We start from the raw sequence: 21,354 nt of genomic DNA on the forward strand, positions 1-21,354 counted from the left end.
GAATGTTCCGGAAACTTCCTCTGTCGGTATATATATGTCATTACTTTCCAAATAAACTTTAAGTCTGTAGTATGCTCTTGTTGATGTCTTCTTGTGTTAAGTGTAGTACCGCGCTTGTATTTAAAGTATGATGGACCGCCAACTCACCCAGTCAGCCATTCTGATAGGTTTCTAGAAAAAGCTGCGAAACCAGATTCTTCTGACTCACTGTGATGTTTGCATCGATTGCTTTTAACAAGGTTTCTACGTCTAGCGCATTTATTTATTTATTTCACTATACATCACGCCAACATGGATCAAACAGGAGATACAACGAAAAAGGAGAGCAGCACAGGAATAATTGGCAGTACTATTACCCGGACAAATATTCCAAGAAATTTTGCTAAGACGATATCTGACAGCACCAATGTAGTTCGAGGGTATCATCAAAAATAGCGGCCTCGCCCACAAATTCGTATAGAGAGTTCCAGTTCGGAATTGCGAGCGCAATAAAATCTGTTAGAATGCTTCTGCATTGGCGAAAATTTGTTGAACCGAGTGTTTGTAATTGGGGCTGTTGCTATTCTTGGAATGGACTTCGAATAGGATTGGTGAAGATACGGGTGATCATACAATTTTCGGGCTTGACATCTACAACTCACAGCGATTCAAAATGGCCGCCTCAGGCACACAGCGCCAAAAATTACGAGGCCTGCGTAAGACTTTCAACTCGGCGCGCGAGTTTACATGAACTGCACGATGCGATGAAGGAGAAGAGGTGATGGATTTTGATCATGGCGTCCGCCTGCTTCAACTACATCTCTGGCTTCGAAGGTCTATGGCTTCCGGGATATCGACCAGACACTGCAGCCCAAACATGGCAGCAAGTCGCAACTACCTCTTCTTCAGGCTACAGAAAGAGCTTCAAAGTGAAAAAATTGCTCCTGATGATAAAGTGAAGCATGCGGTACGCCGACATGCTGAATAAGGTTCGGAACATTGTTATGAGGGCGTAAATTCCTAGTTCAGAGGTGTGAAAAATGTTTTGAAATGAAGGAAGACTTTATTATAAAAAAAAAGACAAACCTATGCTCGCACATATCAATTTTCGATTAGTGGATTATGCTTCGCTAGGCACAAGTTCGGCCAATAAGTAGTTCTGTCTCTGACTGTCAAAACAACGTGACATTCAGTTCAAGCGGTTTACTACTGACTATTCGCATGTCGCAGATGAGACCGCTTTCGCGAACTACTTTTCGCCGCCGCCCGTGGCTCCAGACGACCGAGGCAACTACGCGCCCTACTTCTACTACGCTCCTCCCCCGCCTCCTCCACCTCCACCACCTCCTCCCCCTCCTCAAGACCTTCCTCCTCCTCCCCAGCCAGCGCCCTACAATACCACGAGAAAAAGTCGCGCCAATAAAACTCAAGGTGAGTGGTCGGAATCATTTGTAGGGTTGTATGACTACCGAGGAGTCGGAAACTCCCCACATTTTGTGCCAAACTTCGAAGGCTGTAACGCAACAGAGAATAAATTTTTTATGTATGTTCTGAAACTTTTCCCATCCACTGAAGTTGTACAGAACTGAAGCCATTTGAGTTCTGTTCGTAAGTGGTAGCTTAGAGTAGGTGTAAAATGATAGCTTCTCGGTATATCCTCAAAAAACGCCAGGCCTGCGCTGAAACCGCAGCACAGTCACAGCGAAAGCTGGAAGAGCGGCGTGTCTAGAGCCCGTTGTATCCTCTCTTAGGGTTACTAATACAAGTACACTAGCATGGTACCCACTACGCCATAAATCACAATTTTTGTGAAGTTGGGAAGCACATACTAAGCCAATATTCGTCATGCTGCGGAGAAGCGAGTATAATGGGTTGGAAGCTATAAACGGCCGACCAGTTATGTAATTTGCATTGGGTGACGCCCGGTCGCTATTTCCCTCTCCCGCCATGCTGTATAACATACGTTGACGTGGGAGAGAGGGGGGGGGGCGAAGAACTTTATTGAGACCGTGAGGAAATAGACCATGCGCTTATGGCTTCCTTGGCAACTAATACAAGTGCACTTGCGAGGAACCCACTACGCTATATAATTGTAATGTTTGAGAAGTAGGGACGTATATAGGCACTATGCCATTTTTCGTCATTCTACTGAGAGCCGTGGTACCTGCTAAACGCATGTAAGGCATTATGCGCTTTTTTGATGCTGTGCCTGATGACGATGAAGAATTATGGCGGAGCCCTTTGTAATGGGTTGGAAGCATTCAACAGCCTGCGCGTTGCGCAATTCGCATTGTGTGACGCCTGGTTACAGAATTCTCGTTGTGCAATGCTTGGTGCTTATTTTACTCTTCTACCACGCTATATTGCATATGTTAATGTGGTTCCTTCCCGACATGAAGCCTGTATAGGACCTTTTTGCAAAGCAGTGTCAAGTACCGGCATGGCCCAGAGGTTTTATACTGGGCTCCCACGCAGAGGACCCAGGTTCGACCCTCATTCCATCCTGGAATTTTTTTCTTATTTCGTTTTTTCTTATTTAGAGCGATAGTGGTACGCACACCGGCGGCGGACAACTACGGCGGCAGAAACGGCCGCTGAAATGATCTCATAACAGCTTTCGCTGTAAAAGGCTACCAAAAAATCGACAAGGTATCTTATGCATTCGCCGAAGATGACTCGAAGACGAAAGCCACATTCTTGTTTTTTTTTCTTTTTCTTCTCAGCCTATGTAATGATCCTCCCCCACCTCCGAAAGCTTTCTATGCATAACAAGTTTTGCACAGCTTCCATGATTCGAGGCATTGCTAGCTTTCTGCACCTCATCTGAATGTGTGACGTTAGGATGACGTCACAAATTTCGGTTATCTGTGACTTCGTGGAGACGTCATATGGTTACGTAATCACGTGATGATTCACTCGTGTTGACGCCGACGCCGCCGACAGTAAATATTGATTTCTTTATGAGGCATCTAAGGCTTCCGCCTCAACGACAACATATAAGGCTTTCGCCTCTCTCACTGGCTCCTCCCAGTGAGAGAGGGGGCGAGAGGCCAATGTGAAATGGGCTGGATGTCCGGTGTGGGACGGCAATGCAGCTTGAGCATAAATAGGCCCTACGCCACCATGGCATGTGTTGTCTTGTTTAAACAGGCATCTCGCACAAAAGTAAAACTCTCAGCGAGAGCTGCACTAGTAAGGTCCAGTTACGTTTCGTAGCTCGAAGATTCATCCCAAGTACAAAAGCCAACATGAACACGGCCCTTTTGACTACGAACACGCTGCGACGGCAGATTACCTGGGTTATATTCTATCTTGCATTTATTTGTTATTTTATTTACACAGTATTGCTAGCCTCCAGATAAGGCTGTAAGAAGGAATGTGTAGCATAGAGTACAGAATAAACTGCTCATGCACAACAAAAATGAAGACAACAATCGTGTCACATGAACCGAGAAGAAAAGAACGTAAATCCAGCGCTTAATGTAGCTCTAATTCTGCTCTAATCCAGCGCTCATGATGTTCATGTGCACCGTCTTGGTGTAGCTCGAAATACTGCACTTAATGCAGCTCCACTATCGTGAAACTTGAGGAAGTGCGTAGCGCAGGCAACCAGCGATTCCCGGCAATCGCGCGCTTGCCACCGCCTCGGCAATCACGCGCTTGCGGAGGCAGTCGTGCCCTCTCTTGCTCGGCGTGGGTATCAGCTGGATCTTTTATAAGCGTTTTTCGCAATTTTAGGCAAATTGTTTCGATTATTTTGTAGTTATTTCTGTAGTCTCGATTGTTTCAGACCTCATTAGTGTATTATGCATTGGTTTTGAACATTTTTAGCCTAATTTTAGTACTGTATTGACCACTGCGGGATCATACAACATGAGACAGCGGATAGACGACAAGCCGGGCTCCTAAAGTTTTGCGCATTTAAAAGGAAAGCGCTACTGAAAAGCAAGGCACAAAGCATAGGCATACCTGCATTGTACATGACGCTGCGCGTTGCACATAATAGTTTCCCTCTACACTAGTGGCTTGGCACTAAAGATTCCTGTGCGTCATTTGTAAATGAATCCCTCACGCTCTATGATGACATTGTGAGCTCTAGGCGTGGGTAATGTGCGAGAGTTCCAAGGCTAGCTACTGCGTTGTCTCGCCCGGCGCAACCACGTCAGCTGTTTACAGGTATGGTCATTTTGCAGGCCGCACCTCAAGTGACACGTAAGTAGATCGGTGCTTATACCACACCATAGCTGACGTATTTTTATTAGCAACGGAAATAGCGTTGCTTAACACACTACTCGCCCATTTGTGAGGACTAGGAGGAAAAACCTGGTGCTTGGCATTCTCGAGTTGTGTTTTGCATGTACACAAGGCGGCAAGGATTCCATTTCAACTAAAGTCATTTCATATTTTATATATATTTTACTCGGTCGGCCCCACCCCATCCGCAGAAGTTCCGCGTTCTTGCGAGAATTTTGGATTTACGATGCATATGGATAAAAAACGCGTGCAATTTGAAAAGCAGTAATGGTAACAGCGCCAATATTGCCGAAAGCAACTCTGTGCTTCCAATCCCGGGTTTCACCGGGGTTAGAAGTTAGCCAGTAATCATCGGTCGAGTGACAGCATTGAGGACTCACAGGAAAAAATTCGGCAGATCCCACGCACTGTGGGAATCGATGTAATGCGAAGCAGCCAGCAAAGAGCTGCATACATCGCCTTGTTTGTCTTTGAGCCAAATGAAATCATTCATGCCATGGCATCTAGTCCACCATATATCGCATGTTTGCCATGCACGCATGCATGAACAATCTAGTGTACAATATGCCAATGAAACGCATATTCTGGTATATAAATTCATGACCTGTCGTTTATGTTCATCACGCACTCGTGTCATGCCATACCAATTTTGGTATATATCACGTTAACAGAACGGCCGGAAGCGCACCACGACAGTGGCATGTAAATCATACCGTACATGACATGCATACCATGATTCGCATGTTAAGACCTCTCATTTATGTTCGTCATACAGTCACATCGCGCAATACCAATTTTGGTGTATATCAAAGGAGCGAAATGGCCGCGAGTGCACCATGAGTAGAGCATGTAAATCATGCCATACATGACATGAATATTATGGTTTTTCATGTTACCACCTGTCACTAATGTTCATCATACAGTCACATCGCGCAATACCAGTTTTGGTGTATATCAAGCTATCGAAACGGCCGCGAATGCACCATGAGCGTGGCATAACGACATACATGGCATGCATGTCATAGTTTTCATGTTACCACCTGTTATTCATATTCTTCATACAGTCACATCGCGCAATACCAATTTTGGTGCATATCAATCTAGCGAAAGGGCCACGAGTGCGCCATGAGCATGACATGTAAATCATGTCGTACATTTCATGCATGTCATGATTATCATATTACCACCTTTCATTTACGTTCGTCATACAGTGGCGTCGCGCAATACCAATTTTGGTGTATACCCAGCTAGCGAAACGGCCGGGAATGCACAATGAGCGCGGCATGTAAATCATGACATACGTAACCTGCATGTCATGATTTCCATGTTACCACCTCTCATTTACGTTCGTCATGCAGTCGCGTCGCGCAATACCAATTTTGGTGTGTCAAGAAAGCGAAACGGCACGAGTGCGTCATGAGCATGACATGTAAATCATGTCGTGCATGTCATGCATGTCATGATTTTCATGTTACCACGTCTCATTTACCGTCGCCGTACAGTCGCTTCGCGCAATAGCAATTTTGGTGTACATCGAGCTAGCGAAGCGGCCGCGAATGCATCATGAGCGTGGCAATTAAATCATGACATACATGACACGCATGTCATGGTTTTCATCTTACCAACTGTCATTCATGTTCTTCATACAGTCACATCGCGCAATACCAATTTTGGTGTATATCAATCTACTGAAACTGCCGCTAGCTTATCATGAGCGTGGCATGTAAATCAGGGCGTACATGACTTGCATGTCATGATTTTCATGTTACCACGTCTCACTTACGTTCGTCATACAGTCGTGTCGCGTAACACCAGTTTTGGTGTATATCACGCAAACGAAACGGACGCGAATGCACCATGAGCGTGCCATGTAAATCATGACATACATGTCATGGATATCATGGTTTTCGTGCTACCACCTGTTATTCACGTTCTTCATAAAGTCACATCGCACAATACCAATTTTGGTGTATATCAATCTAGCGAAACGGCAGCGAGTGAGCCATGAGCGTGGCATGTAAATCATGTCATACATGACATGCATTCCATGATTTTCATGTTACCACGTGTCAGTTATGTTCGTCATACAGAAATGTCTCGTCATACCAGTTTTCGTATGTATCCCTTCATTTAAATGGCCGCGAGCGCCCCGAGACCATGTCATGTAAATCATGCTGCACATGATATGCGCGTCATGATTTGCATGTTAGGACTTGTCATTATGTTCGTCATGAACTCTTGTCACGCCGTACCAATTTTGGTATATGTGAGATTAACGGAACGGCCGCAAGAGCCCAAAGGCCGTGGAATGTAAATCATGCTGGTCATGACATGCGTGTCATGATTTTCATGATATGACCTGTCGTTTATGTTCGCGATAAGGCCATGTTATGACACACCAATATTGGTATACATCCGATTAACGGAACGGCCAGGGAGCCCAACGGCCGTGGAATTTAAATCATGCTGTTCATGACATGCGTGTCATGATTTTCATGATATGACCTGTCATTTATGTACGTAATAAGGCCATGTTATGACACACCAATTTTGGTATACATCCGATTAACGAAACGGCCACGAGAGCACAAAGTCGTAGGCGGCTAGATAGATAGATAGATAGATAGATAGATAGATAGATAGATAGATAGATAGATAGATAGATAGATAGATAGATAGATAGATAGATAGATAGATAGATAGATAGATAGATAGATAGATACGCTCAAAGTCGCAGAAGTTCGCTAAGAAATGCTTCGCATTTAAAAAAAAATGACGCACTGCAAGGGGACACGGGTTGGCGTTCGTTTGAAGTCGGAAAAGCACTGATGGAAAGAACATAAAAGTTTTCTGGGGAAAGAACCCTTTTTTTCACTTGTCCAATCATTGCAAATCATGTCATTGTAATCCTGTTTTCAGTGTCACATACTTCTCGTTCGCTCACAGTGATAAACTTACATGTGAAGTCACGGAAGCGTTCCATATAAGAAGGCGTGGAAAAAAGTGTATCAGTCAACCATCGGTGACGCTTACTGATAAAGGAATGTCTTTTTATAATTGTGGTTAATGTTTTGTATTCTGCTCATATGCCTCATGACTAGCTCTGCGCATGATTTGTGATGATTATATGTGCTTATATGTTTAGTCGCTTTCAAAAAAATAAATCAGCTGTGAGTAAGCGCTCGTTTGTACCTTCTTTCTGTGAGTCGATGAACCACACAGCGCGAGTAAACAACGGGGACACAGGAAGGGAACACACACAGCGCTGACTTACAACCCTTTTTTTTGTAAGTCAGCGCTGTGTGCGTTCCCTTCCTGTGTCCCCGTTGTTTACTCGCGCTGTGTGGTTCATCATGCTTAACCAACACGCCCAAGTTCACTCTATTGCAAATTTCTGTGAGTCTCCGTCTTTTGTGCGCGCTACAAATTTTTTTAAACATGTATGCATAGGTTACATGCTGCATCCATTACCCTTTCAGACGCCACCTATGAAGAACTGTCTGTAAATACGTCAGATCGCTACAGCGTTACTTCAAGGCACTCGACAGTATAATGCAACAAAATTAATTTATGTGGGTTATAGTAATTATTCGTATTCACTTGTAATTAAATATCTTTTTATTGTGAAGTCACTGATGCTTCGTTTTCGCATTAATAGAATTAAATCTTGCGCCAGAAATAATGTGCAAGTTGGTTTTCGGGTATGTCCATTCGGAGCAAAGAGATATTATAGTTCTGACGTGGCTCTCCGGAAAGGGCACGTCGAACAGTAAGTGCCTTCAGCAAACTGGTCGTGTACAACAGTGCATTGCAAAATGAAGTTAAATGAAGACAAACTTATTAAATGCGAAGCATTTCTTAGCGAACCTTTGGCACCTTGAGCGTTTCTATCTACGTATCTATCTATGTATCTAGCCGCCTACGTCTGGTTGCTCTGATGATCGCCTCCTTAACTTGGTGTAGACCAAAATTGGCATGTGAGGGTAAGAGAATTTTACAAATATGACTGTCGGGTCATGACATGAATAACGTGAAAATCCTGTCGCGTACGTCGTCAAACCCCTTCCTCCAAACACGTGTGGCACATACCCGTTTACCACGGGCCGCGGTGTACGGATATGCGCCTCGGGTGATTGACAGTTTATATTGTCACGGGGATGACGAATACACGAGAGAGACAGCAGCAAGTATATTTACAATATTTACAAGCAACTGTGCCACCGAATGGCTGCCAGCATCTCGCGCGGCATACCCGCTTCTTCCTCGTCTCTTCGTCTCCAACGGCGTGCTCATCCACAATGCCTCGTAACATCACCCCCGGCGGACGGAGCGCCGTCACGGCGCCTCCTAAGTCATTCAGCACTGGGAGTGTAGTAGCGTTTGAGGCGCGACACATGAACGACATCAGTAGGTGGTGTAGGAGAAGACGAGAGCGGATGGACGGGAGTGATGAGGTAGTCAACGTCAGTGACCTTGCGGAGAACTTTGTAGGGCCCTGTGTATCGAAGGAGAAGCTTCTCGCACAAGCCTTCGCGTCGATACGGCGTCCAGAGTAGGACAAGAGATTCGGGCGGGTAGTCGACGTCGCGGTGCCGGTTATCGTAGCGCGCTTTTTGCGAGACCTGGGAATCACAGAGCCTGGCGTGGGCGACTCGGCGAGCCTCGCGGGCGCGAGAAGCGACGTCCTGAGCATACACGCTTGGTACGATGGTATCAGAAGGGAGGAGCGTTTCGAAGGGCAACGTAGGATGGCGGCCGTACAGAAGAAAGAACGGCGAATAGCCGGCGGTGTCATGCCTCGACGAATTATAGGCAAAAGTAACATAGGGTAGGGTTGCGTCCCAATCACGGTGGTCAGCAGAGACGTACATTGACAACATATCCGTGAGAGTACGGTTGAGGCGCTCGGTAAGACCGTTAGTCTGCGGATGGTAGGCTGTAGTAAGTTGATGTTCGGTAGAGCAGCTACGGAGTATTTCGTCGATGACTCTTGCGAGGAAGCAGCGGCCCCGATCCGTAAGAAGCTGGCGCGGAGCACCGTGTCGAAGAATGACGTCATTGAGCAGAAAGTCCGCGACGTCTGTAGCGCAGCTAGTTGGCAAGGCCCGTGTTATGGCATACCTGGTCGCATAGTCAGTTGCGACAGCAATCCATTTGTTACCGGACACGGACGTAGGAAAAGGTCCGAGCAAGTCGAGACCGACGCGGAAGAATGGTTCGGATGGAATGTCAATAGGTTTAAGCAGGCCGGCCTGAGGAAGAGCAGGACGTTTGCGCCGCTGACAGTGCTCGCAAGCAGCGACATATCGTCGCACAGAACGATAAAGGCCAGGCCAAAAGAACAGCTGCCGCACGCGGTCATAGGTGCGTGAAACGCCCAGGTGTCCCGCAGTCGGAGCATCATGGAGATGTTGAAGAATGGTTGCACGCAGGTGTCGGGGAATAACTAACAAAAGTTCTGGACCATCAGGCTTCATGCTGCGGCGATACAGAATGTCATTGCGTAGGACATACTGGCGGAGAGAAGGGTCGGAACGTCCCGAGGAGACTTGGTGGATGACCATCTTGAGGGTTGCATCCCGACGCTGTTCTGCGCCGATGTCGCACAAATCAGATATGGCGAGTACACAAGAATCATTGTCATGGTCAGCGAGGATAGCAGGGTCCACCGGATGACGCGAGAGACAATCGGCGTCTTGGTGCAGCCTGCCCGATTTGTAAATTACGTCGAAGGCATACTCCTGGAGACGTAGAGCCCAGCGACCAAGGCGACCAGTTGGGTCCTTGAGTGATGACAGCCAACAGAGAGCGTGGTGGTCGGTAATAACTGAGAACTCACGGCCATACAAGTAGGGGCGAAATTTTGCGACAGCCCAGACCAACGCAAGACATTCGCGCTCCGTGATCGAATAGTTCCGCTCAGATGTGGAGAGAAGGCGGCTGGCGTATGCAATCACACGTGTTTGGCCCCCCTGGTGTTGGGCGAGGACGGCGCCGATTCCATGCCCACTGGCATCTGTGCGAACCTCCGTAGTCGCGGACGGGTCAAAGTGGGCCAGTATTGGTGGTGAAGTGAGCAAGTTGATCAGCGTCGAGAATGCAGCCGCCTGGTCCTGGCCCCACGAGAAGGGGACGTCTTTCTTTAGAAGGTCAGTGAGCGGTCGGGCAATGGTGGCGAAATTGCGTATAAAGCGTCGGAAGTATGAGCATAAGCCAACAAAGCTCCGAACATCTTTAGTAGAAGAAGGCAGAGGGAAGTGCGTGACGGCGCTAATCTTGTCAGGGTCAGGTTGTACACCAGTAGCACTTACAAGATGACCAAGCACAGTGATTTGTTGCCGGCCGAAATTGCACTTTTTGGAGTTCAGCTGGAGTCCCGCTCGACGAAAAACAGCAAGAATGGTCGACAAACGAGTTAGATGACTCTCAAACGTTGGTGAAAAGACAATGACATCGTCGAGGTAGCAGAGACAGATTGACCATTTATAGCCACGGAGGAGAGAGTCCATCATGCGTTCGAACGTCGCCGGGGCGTTGCACAGCCCAAAAGGCATAACCTTGAACTGATAGAGGCCGTCCGGTGTGACGAAGGCAGTTTTTTCTCGGTCGAACTCGTCGACAGAAATCTGCCAGTAACCCGAGCGCAGGTCTATGGATGAGAAGTATCTCGCACCATGAAGACAGTCAAGGGCGTCGTCGATTCGTGGTAGCGGGTATACGTCTTTGCGGGTTATCTTGTTCAAGGCACGATAGTCGACGCAAAATCTCCAGCTGCCATCCTTCTTTTTGACCAAGACGACAGGTGACGCCCATGGACTTGAGGAGGCCTCAATGACGCCTTTTGAGAGCATCTTATCGACTTCTCGTTGTATGACCTGGCGTTCGGAATGGGATACACGATATGGCCGCCGTCTGACAGGACTAGCATCGCCGGTATGTATTTGATGCCGTACGAATGACGTTTGACCTAAAGGGCGCTCATCGAAATCGAAGATATCCTTATAGGTCGTTAAAACATGGCGAAGTTGCGCTGCTTGACGCGGTAGAAGATCAGGCGCAATCATTTTCGCGATTTCGTCGGGGGGTGCGCTTGCTGAGCTGGCTGCAACACCGGACGAGCACTCTCCTGCGTCTAATGCCACGATGTTACACGCATCAAGTGCTGATATGTTGGCCAACGAAATGCCTTGCGGGAGAACTTGGGTCGAGTTACTGAAGTTGAGGAGAGGGAGCTGTACGTAGTTGTCGACGACATTCACGAGGGTATGCGGCACAGCAACATTCCGGGCCAACAGCACGTCAACTAATGGGGACACTATGTAGTCGCCGTCGGGAAGAGGTGGTGATGTCAAGGCCACACACGTGGCGGCTTGCGGTGACAGCCGAACATAATCCACAGAGCACAAGTGGCTTGGCGGTGAAGCTGCGCCGTCAGCAAGCCGAGGCAGTTCAAGTTGAAGAACGCCGGTTGCACAGTCAATGAGGGCGGCGTGAGTAGACAAGAAATCCAATCCGAGAATGAGGTCATTTGGGCACTGCTCAAGAACAGCAAACAAAACAGATGTGTGGTGATCGGCGATCGTGATGCGTGCTGTGCACATTCCTATAACGGCAGGACTTCTTCCGTCGGCGACACGAATCATACCAGGAGCAGCCGGAGTAAGCACTTTCTTCAGGCGGCGACGAAGACGAGCACTCATCACGGAAATATGCGCCCCAGTATCAACAAGTGCGGAAACAGCCAGGCCGTCAACGTCAACGTCGATCAAATTTCGTCGTGTCGGCAGTACAAGAAGAGGATTTGAGGTGGAATTAGAAGATGCAGCATCACCTCTAAGAGCTGCATCTCTTAGTTTCCCTGTCGAAGATTGAGCGGCGAGGTCGGACGTCGTCGTAGAGGAGACGGAGACGACGGGCGACGCGCTGGCGGCAAACGGGACTGGTGACCTCGGGGCGACGGCGAGCGGCTGTGCGGCGTAGCAGTGGCATCGGCGTTGTATGGCTCGAAAGGCTGGGAACGGCGGTAGTTATCGTGGTACGGCTCAGGAGGCTGGGAACGGCGGTAGCTGTCGGCGGGGCTAGCAGTGGCATACCGGGTTCTTAAAGGCGAAGACCAACGGTTGTTGCAATGTCGTGCGACGTGACCTATACGGCGGCAGTTGAAGCAGATCGGCCGATCATCTGCAGTTCGCCATTCAGCCGGATTACGAGACCGTGGAGAAAACCGTTGTTCCTGGGGCGGCGACCTGGGGCGAGGCGGCGATCTTGGGCGAACGTCAGATGTCCGGGACTGAGCAACGGCGCAGACAGCGAAGCCCAAATTGCCGAGTTCCTCCCGCACAATTGACTGGACGAGGGCAACTGAGGGCAGGTGCGAATCAACGTGACCGTTGTTGGGAAGAGCAGGTGCAATTGCTTCGATTTCCCGACGGATGATTCGTGTAATATCGGATGCCGGTGACGACTGCAGATGAGAGGTCAGTCCATCTTCGCATGAAGACGTCGCAGCTGTGTTTGGCAGCCGAGAAAATGGCTTTGCAATACGTCGGCTTTTGGCCTGTTCAAAACGCCGGCATTCAATGATTTCGTCGACGGTCGCACAATTCCGGCACAGTAATAGATTGAACGCGTCGTCCGCGATACCCTTCAGCACGTGGCCAACCTTGTCCGACTCCGACATGTCGCTGTCGACTTTACGACAAAGAGCCAGCACGTCCTGAATGTACGATATGTAGGGTTCAGTGGACGTCTGAGCACGGGTGGATAGCTCTTTCTTTGCGGCTGCCTTTCGACCCATGGGCTTTCCAAACAAGTCGCACAGTTTTCGCTTAAATGTGTCCCAACTTCCGATCTCCTCCTCATGGTTCTCGTACCATACCTTTGCCGTGCCTTTCAAGTAGAAGAGCACGTTGGCCAGCATGAGAGTCGGGTCATAACGATTGAGAGCACTGGTACGCTCATAGTCAGCAATCCAATCTTCGACGTCGACTTCATCCGTACCGCAGAACGTCCCAGGGTTTTTCGGATGCGTCAACACGTACGTTGGCGGCGTTGTGGCCGGTGCAGGCGTTGCCGGGGCCGGTGCACGCGTTGTCGTGGCCGATGCAGGAGTAGTCATAGCATCGGTCTCGTCTTCCATCCTGGAAACTCCGAGTCGACGACCACTGCGGAGCTCCGTTGTACAGCGGTTCTTCTACCCCGCACCTCCACCAAATTGTCACGGGGATGACGAATACACGAGAGAGACAGCAGCAAGTATATTTACAATATTTACAAGCAACTGTGCCACCGAATGGCTGCCAGCATCTCGCGCGGCATACCCGCTTCTTCCTCGTCTCTTCGTCTCCAACGGCGTGCTCATCCACAATGCCTCGTAACAATATCTACCTAGGAACGGCCAGAACATACATTGGTAACTTAAGTGCGAGAGCGTTAAGAAAAACCGACGTCGCCAGCTTTGACCCCACGAATGGAAAGAATGAAAATCAGGCAACCAGGAGGAATCGAACCCAAGCATTCTGCATGGCAATCAGGTGTTCTACCACAGAGCCACGCCAGATCTATAAACTGGTTTGGAAAAGCAGCCTATGCAGGCGTAATATAGGTGCAACGTCAGTTGTGATTGTGGTGCTTGCTATCTAATTTTGCAAGAAAGCAATAAACACCACATGATATTCCTACGATGTGTACTCCTACGCTACAGGCGTCATATTAGATTAACGTCTGTGATTCCAGTGTTGCCTCCGCTTTTTCAGCAGTCTAATAAACATTACATTTCGGTTCGTATGATGCAGCAAGCTATATTGATGCATTGCTCGATCCCGGAGGGATACACTAACGAAGGTTACGTATGATATTCACATCACCGCACAGTAAAGTGCACTTAGTCCGCCAGCACGACGCAGTGTCCGCTTCATTCCTTACGAGACTGGGCAATGGCCTTATGCTGACCGATGAGGATGCCAGATTGACTGACAGCCGATTTGTAGACTTGGCTACGTAGGCCACATACACCCAGGTAGTCTACGAATACGACATGCGCCATCCACTGATGTTGATCTACGTAGCGTTGTCCAGGCCTACCAGACTCGACGGCCTATACCTCACCAACGGAAGGGTGCCATCAGGTTCCGACATGTCGCCGGCTCTATCGACAGACAATTTGTCGACCAAATGACCGAGGCATCCACGAATTTAAACAGCTGTACTATACCTTATACTTCACTACACATGGACCCCTCGTCACTGCGATCACGACCGGATCCGATAACAAGTCATGACCAGCTGTTGTTGTGCACTGATCACGGTGATGATGACCTTCAGGAAATGTCAACAACTCCTTCCACACGTGCACACGGGTTCCTGAAACGTGCGTCCGCTCTCCATCATAAGGGAGAAGTATAACCACTACATATCAGCTTACCGCTTCTGATGTTACCCACATTGCCGTTGGCAGTGTTACTCAACTGTAAACAACTACTTATCTAACACATGCGGCTCTTCAACATATATGTGTGCTTATAAAATTTATGCAAATCTTTAGTGTCATTTTGTAACGTTTCGCTCAGTAAAAAAAATTACGCCACGGTCACCTTCCCGCCGCAGGCTTCGCATAACATCGACTCCCACGTTACGTCGGATCTGCCGAATTTTTATGCAGGAGGTTCATTTCATCCAAAGCTCAATGTAACTTGCTGTCTCTGAGCCCCTAGTCGTTACAAATTGGAAAAACAAGTGGTGTACATAGCGTGTCAAAGGGATATGTATGCACTGTTGGACTTCTTTGTCGATCGAATAGCCACTATCGCCACCGCATTTCACAGTGTTGCCTATCGGGCAGCAAAGTGTGTTGCCGAGCTCGTTTTATAGGGCTCGCTTTTTACTGTTTTGCCTAAATAATTCTTAATTATTTTTTTTCCTCAGAAACAATCCCTTGGTGAACTTCATGGTGTACGGCGCGGTGGTGCTAGGCCTCCTGGCCATCTTCACCCTGGCCGTCATGTTTGCCTACGCGATGGCAGGTGAGCTTCTGAGTCGCGGTTCGCGACAACTCACTAATACAGAACTGTCACGATCGATGGGTCGCTGTGCTCGCCACATTGCTCGAGTGTGTGCGACGTTCCACTGCTGAAAACGTGGTTGCTTGTTCCGTTACAGCCAACGCGAGACCTCACTCCTATGGGTCTTACGGACGGTAGAGTTTTACAATAGTACCCTAGAGGTAAATCTCACGCCAGTGTCTACGCGAGTTGCAACGCACGGCGCATCAGCCAGTACAAGAAAGCTGGATAGTAGATTGGTTTGCCGAAACTTCGTTCTTTTGGCTCCGTGTGGCTCCGTGGGGCCTGCAGCCGCTTTGTCGCAAGACGAACTTCAGCAAAGGGTCAACAGTCCAATTTCACTGTCTTGACCCTTTTTGGCTGACCACCTTAAATCAGCTCGCGAAGTTCAGAACCAGCCATTCTTTTATCCGAAACAAAAGCCAAATCGCAACAATAAACAAAGCTACAAGTCGGTTCGAATCCGAAAGCAAAAAGACTAGGCAAATCCATGTACTACCCATCATTCTTATGGTGGCTGAATAATCGCAGCGCCAGAGTCCCCTTCAAAAAAATATTGTAGCAAACTACGCTAGAGACCACATTATTCTCGCACCCACCCGCATTTAGAGTAAATACGAGGTGTTTGCCATAACTACCAGATGTCGACGTGTGACCAGGATAGAGTCTGAGGATTTGATGACGCAGCGGTTGATGGCAAGCGAACCCTGGTGGCAAGCATACAAGGGTCTATGTTTCAACTAATATAGGCAAAATAAGTATGGATGCAGGTTAATCTTGCATAATGCAGGCTATCCGCTGCTATAACCGCAACAATGTTTTTATTTAATCTCTATCCAACGATGTTATCGCATATCTTGATAGAGTGACTACGGATTTAATCGCTACATCAAAACTTTTAGAATTACGACTGGTACTCGCAGTAGCTCGGTATAACCGCGCCATGTAGCCATGAATTTGGCCGCGAAAGGTGATGTTGGCTCGTATTCAAGTCTTCGAACGAGAATTACGACGATGTGACACCAACTGAAGACGGTGGAAACGCGGGCACGTGCATCACTCAGTCCTACAACTGTCGCGTCTCAATCTCTCAGGGCTGGAGCCACATGTCCGCCTCGGTGGCACAGTGGTTACGGTACTCGGCTGCTGACCCAAAAGTCGCGGATTCGATCCACGCCGCGGCGGTTTAATTTCGATGGAGGCGAAATGGTAGAAATCCATGTACTGGTGTGATGTCAGTGCAAGTTAAAGAACACTAGATGGTCGAAATTTCGGGAGCCCTTCACTGCGGTACGCCTCGTTATCATATCGTGATTTTGCCATGTAATAACATCACTGTGGTTGCCGACCTTATTGTAATCGTACACGTGTACTTTCAAGGAACAGGAATAGAATCGTGCGTGGAATATTTGAAACCCAAAAAATTTCGAACGTCATGACAAGTGTGTCAAGACGTTCGTTAGCTTCTTTTGCTCTTTTGAGCAAGGAATGTGCCCTTCCATCGCAAAGTATGTGATATCGACGATAGGTTGTCTTCCACTGGCTGCAGTTTCGTGTGCCTCATCTGCTTTGTTATTGCTTCCTTTCCTGCTAAGAAGCGGATTTATATAGCTGCAAGCAGGAAAATAAAGCCAGATGAAAATTTAGCGCTGTGCGCTTCGTTTTTACATCGTTCGTGTTGCTCGCGAAGGAAACACATCAAACTATGCTGTGCCAACTAGCCCAGCGCTAAACCTTAGCAAAACCCCAAATATTATTATTACAGCAATTACAGCTTGTTCTCTGCGAGTGCGGTTTTCTGTCTGTCTTTACTCTGTAATGACTTCGCCCCTCGTTATCCCATCAGTTTGACATTGGTCGCAACACAATGCAGGTAGAAATTCTTGGCGAGGAAGAGAGGACCGGACAGAGGACGACCTTGGCGTCTACAGGCCACGTCTGACCGATCACCCTGGGCTTCGGAGGAGGGCCTCAATAGTTGCACCCTCGCCCAACAAGGCGTCGGAGTCACATCTGCCCCGCGGTAGTAACGACGAAGACCATCGTGCGGCCTGATGCTTGCGATACTTTTCGTCTCGGCACGCCAATTTCTTACCAATTTAGGCTTATCGCTTTGACGAATAAAGCGCCCGCGCTGCATGTCAGCGATAGCGCACCTTCTTTGTGCCCATCGGCCTTGCTTCCAGAAGTCATCCGGTCCTCACATAGTCCTCTTCTCGTGGACAAACGCTTTTGCAACTTTCACAGCTAAATTGCGCGTGTGCAGCAATGCTCCTGAAGACTGAAAAGTGCACTAGGCCGGCATTCACATTTCTTTAAGCGCGGCAAGAAAGCATAAATAGATGTCATTTGTCGCAGAGCTCATATTAGGATAATAAAAAGTGTAACCCTGAGTTTTAATGCTATATGTAGTCGTTTACAACTCGAGAAGTCCGGAGACGCCCCGCCCAGTTAACCGAAGCCTGGCAGCCGATCGCATGCACGACTGCAAAAATAGTCCCGCTCATGCGCTGAGCTATGTTCTCCGAAGGGGCCACTGGCCGTCCTGCTGATGACGTCAGTCTGGAGTGCGTGCTCATTGGTGCAGTCTTGTGTACATCCGCCTTTGAGGAGTAGATGTTGGAGACTTCTATAGTTTCACGTGACTATACATTGATCTTTCCCCCTGCCTCTCGTACGTTTTCAAAAATTCCGTACTATTCCAGGTACACAGTCACAATGACTCGGCATCTACACTAGAAGGACTGACGGCTTTCTAAATAGCCTATCATTGTGATTAGGTTTTAGAGTTACCCTATGTGGCTCCAAGAGCTCGCTGCCGCTTTACACGTGCCACTAGAGCGCCGTCCGCCGAGCGCAGCCGAATGGAACTCGAAACGGCTGCAGAGTAGCCCACCTCTCATGCGGCGTACGTCCTGTGTCTGCGACGCAGTTCTCTTTCGTGGTGGCACCAATTACCTCGCTTTCACTATTGTCATCTCTGTCTTCATAAGCGCGAATTCTGTGAAACATTGCACTGGTGAAACAAAGACATCGAGAGGGTAGGAAGAGACACACACCGCCATATTTCAACCAGCGTTGTGCGCCTATACGTGTGACAACTGTGTGTCACAACTGGCATTGTCAACGTTTGTGTCGACATCGTTTGCATACAAATACGTGGTGTTTTGTGAGTCGCCGGGTCGTGAAACTGTTTTATCGACAGTCGTGAAACTGTTTTATCGGCACTAGGAGCAATGGGTCATGAGACCCGAGCAGATTGCCCCCAGTTCATGACTAATCTTTCTTCCGCTATAGCACCGTTAAGTTCTGACTTCGTGCAACAACACAAGTACGCGCGTTTTCACCACCTCACTACTAGAGGCCCCAAAGTAAGAAGCGCATAAAATACTTGATCGTTTGCGTATGCGACGCCAATGGCAGGAAGTACTTACGTAAAAGAACTTGTGACGCCTTGTGCGAACGAAGGACGGCAAACAAAATATCGGACAACCTGAGCACGCTCACAGTTGGCTTATTTCACGCACGGAAAAATCGCTGTATGAGCAGGCATGTGGCAAAAAAAAATGTGCTCGGCTGAGAAAGCTGAAAATATTGTACAAGACCCATTCCCGACCCCAAGGTATACAGGCAAGTCAATGTGAATTCAAAGCTCTCGCACCACTATGAAGAGAACTTCTTTCTTAGAAGTTTAAAAATCTGGAGCATGTCAGCAAAAAGCTACAAAAAATTATGAATCTAAGGCACACGTGGCGTGGACCGATGTCGTTCAACTCACTACCTTGAAACAACGACAATGGGTGGCTCAGGCCGCGGTACACGTAATGAAACGCTATGCATTATGGACCAGGAGCCGAATTCACGAAGTTGTTCTTTTGCCGATGATTCTTGCTCTTGGCTAACTACCCACAATAACTCATATGACGAGCGTCAGGAAGTACTGAAGCATGGTCTTGAGAGCGGCTCTAGCGTAAGATACAAGTGAATTCAGGTCAAAAGGCCAAGAGAAATCGCGGAAGCGTGTCACATCACTCAGAACACCTGCATTATTGTCTTTTTTCTGAATAGCAGATGCGCGAAGGCTTGCAATAAAATCAAACAACGCATACTTTCGCAGAAGCGACCCTATCAAGAAGCTAAAAAGCTCTCGGATTCTCAAGATCACGCATTTTCGAATTTACGATTTCCGTCAATCTATGGGGTGTTCCAATACTTTTAGCCGTAGACGACTAAATAGACAGCTAAGCAGACAGCGGTCATTGTAAGTCGCATTACAATTCTCGCGTAGCCGGTAAAATAGCTAGCTTCGAGAAGACAGCATCGGAGACAAGTACGATGCAGGCTACTTTGCTGTACAAACAAGATGGCGGCTTAGCGAGATGATCGGTTAGCTCGGATTTCACAGGTACGATCGTCTACCCGCAAGCAGATGCTTCTCTGCGCGTTCAATGCAAGCTTCGTTCAAGTTTCCATAAATTTAAACACGAAAATTTAACAAAAGAACAATTATCTTTGTTTGTCGATGCAAGGTGGCGTAATGTCGCACAGACGTCATCCAGGCGCGACGCGTTAATAGGACGACTGGGGTTCGATGCTCCCTCATAAGCTGTCAGCGTAGGCTTCCTACAATGCTGCGTAGAATTTGAACACAGCGCCGTTCACTCAAATTGAGCTCGGTGTTGCCCGTCTCATGATCATATCTGTCCAAAAATTCGGCAGATCCCACGTACAATGGGAGTCGATGTTATGCGGAGCATGCGGCGGAAAGGTGACTCCGGCGTATTTTTTTACATTGTGCTAAACTTTACGAAATGACGCTAAAGACATATGCATATGGTACGCTCACGCGTATATGTTGAACAGTCCCACATGTGTTATATAACCAGTTGTTTAGAGTTGCGTAAAATTGCTAACAGCAACATGGGTATTAACAACACCAGATGCGGTAGGCTGATATGTAGTGCTTATACTTGTCCGTTATGATGAAGAACGCACGCGCATTTCACGAACCCGTGTGCATGTGTGGAAGGGGTTCTTGAGAGTTCTCAAGTAGATGGCGGTGAGCGGAATGTCTTTGATATTGCAATTGACGTGCGCAACGCAGACCTCGCCGATTCCTTTGCTTGTCTGTGTGTGTGTTCTGTGTCTGGTGGCCAGCGCAGTGAGGTGCTGCCTACCTTGAAGTTACGCATCGCCGTGTTCTTATATATGCCCACGCCTCCACACTTGTAATGAAGCCGCTTGTTGTGGTCGACACACTGGGCTCATCGCTCCAGGCTTCGGAAAGTCCTAACAAGCCCGTTTCTGTGAGCATAGCGTCTTTTTCGAGGTGGTGCACGTGCGCGTGCACAGACTGTACTTTGAGAGCGGTGAGCCTGAAATGAGCGTTGTGGTTGTGGCATCGAATGAAGAAGGTAGCCCCGTCCAAGACAATGTCTAGAGGCCTGTTTGCTAGCCTGGCCATGTCATCGACGAACTCTTTCGATGGAGACGGCGACATGTCGGAACCTGAAGTCACCTTTTGCGTTGGTGAGGTGCAGGCCGTCGAGGGTGGTAGCACTGGAAAGTGCTACGTAGACCAACTTCAGTGGTTGACGCTTTTCGTATCCGTAGACTGCCTGGGCGTATGTGGTCCTTTGTGACATATATGTAGTTATGGCGTTTGCTTCCGCAAGCGGAAACTGTGTCCTGTTAAATGAGATATTTTTCTCGCGTATATCGTGGTTATGGTGGTTTGCATGACCACGGCCACCCATTTCAATTTTATTGAGGGGTGTGCGGTAGTGATATGCTTCATCCTGGCTGAGACGACAATGCCTACCGTGGACGTTGGAAATTCACGCCACAGTCGCAAGAGGCTGAGGTGTTCATCAGCTCGATGTACCACAAGGTCCCCTGTTTTCATTAACGAGGCCGCCGCTTACTTCGATGCTAGCCGTGATCATGTACTGCTTGCCGATGCTCAGGTAAATTGAGGCTGGTAGGCCACCCACGTCGCTTGTGTTCATCTTGGCCACCTTGGTTAGGGCATCCCTGTCTACCTGCTCACTCTTATAGCCAG

General features: G+C 48.2%; 1 protein-coding gene and 1 long non-coding RNA gene across 2 annotated transcripts in view; one reads left to right on the plus strand and one right to left on the minus strand.

Annotated features, from left to right (window-relative positions):
• The window catches only part of LOC119399704 (heparan sulfate glucosamine 3-O-sulfotransferase 2-like), a 145,322-nt gene that overhangs the window by 101,438 nt on the left and 22,530 nt on the right, over positions 1–21,354 (minus strand). The window lies entirely within an intron of this gene.
• LOC119399705 (uncharacterized) lies at positions 1,311–17,446 on the plus strand. Its single transcript, XR_005184934.2, has 3 exons — positions 1,311–1,410; positions 15,157–15,254; positions 17,167–17,446. It is a non-coding gene; the product is annotated as an uncharacterized LOC119399705 (long non-coding RNA).

The sequence above is a fragment of the Rhipicephalus sanguineus genome, chromosome 7 (genome assembly GCF_013339695.2).
Source record: "Rhipicephalus sanguineus isolate Rsan-2018 chromosome 7, BIME_Rsan_1.4, whole genome shotgun sequence".
Taxonomy (NCBI): Eukaryota; Metazoa; Arthropoda; class Arachnida; order Ixodida; family Ixodidae; genus Rhipicephalus; species Rhipicephalus sanguineus.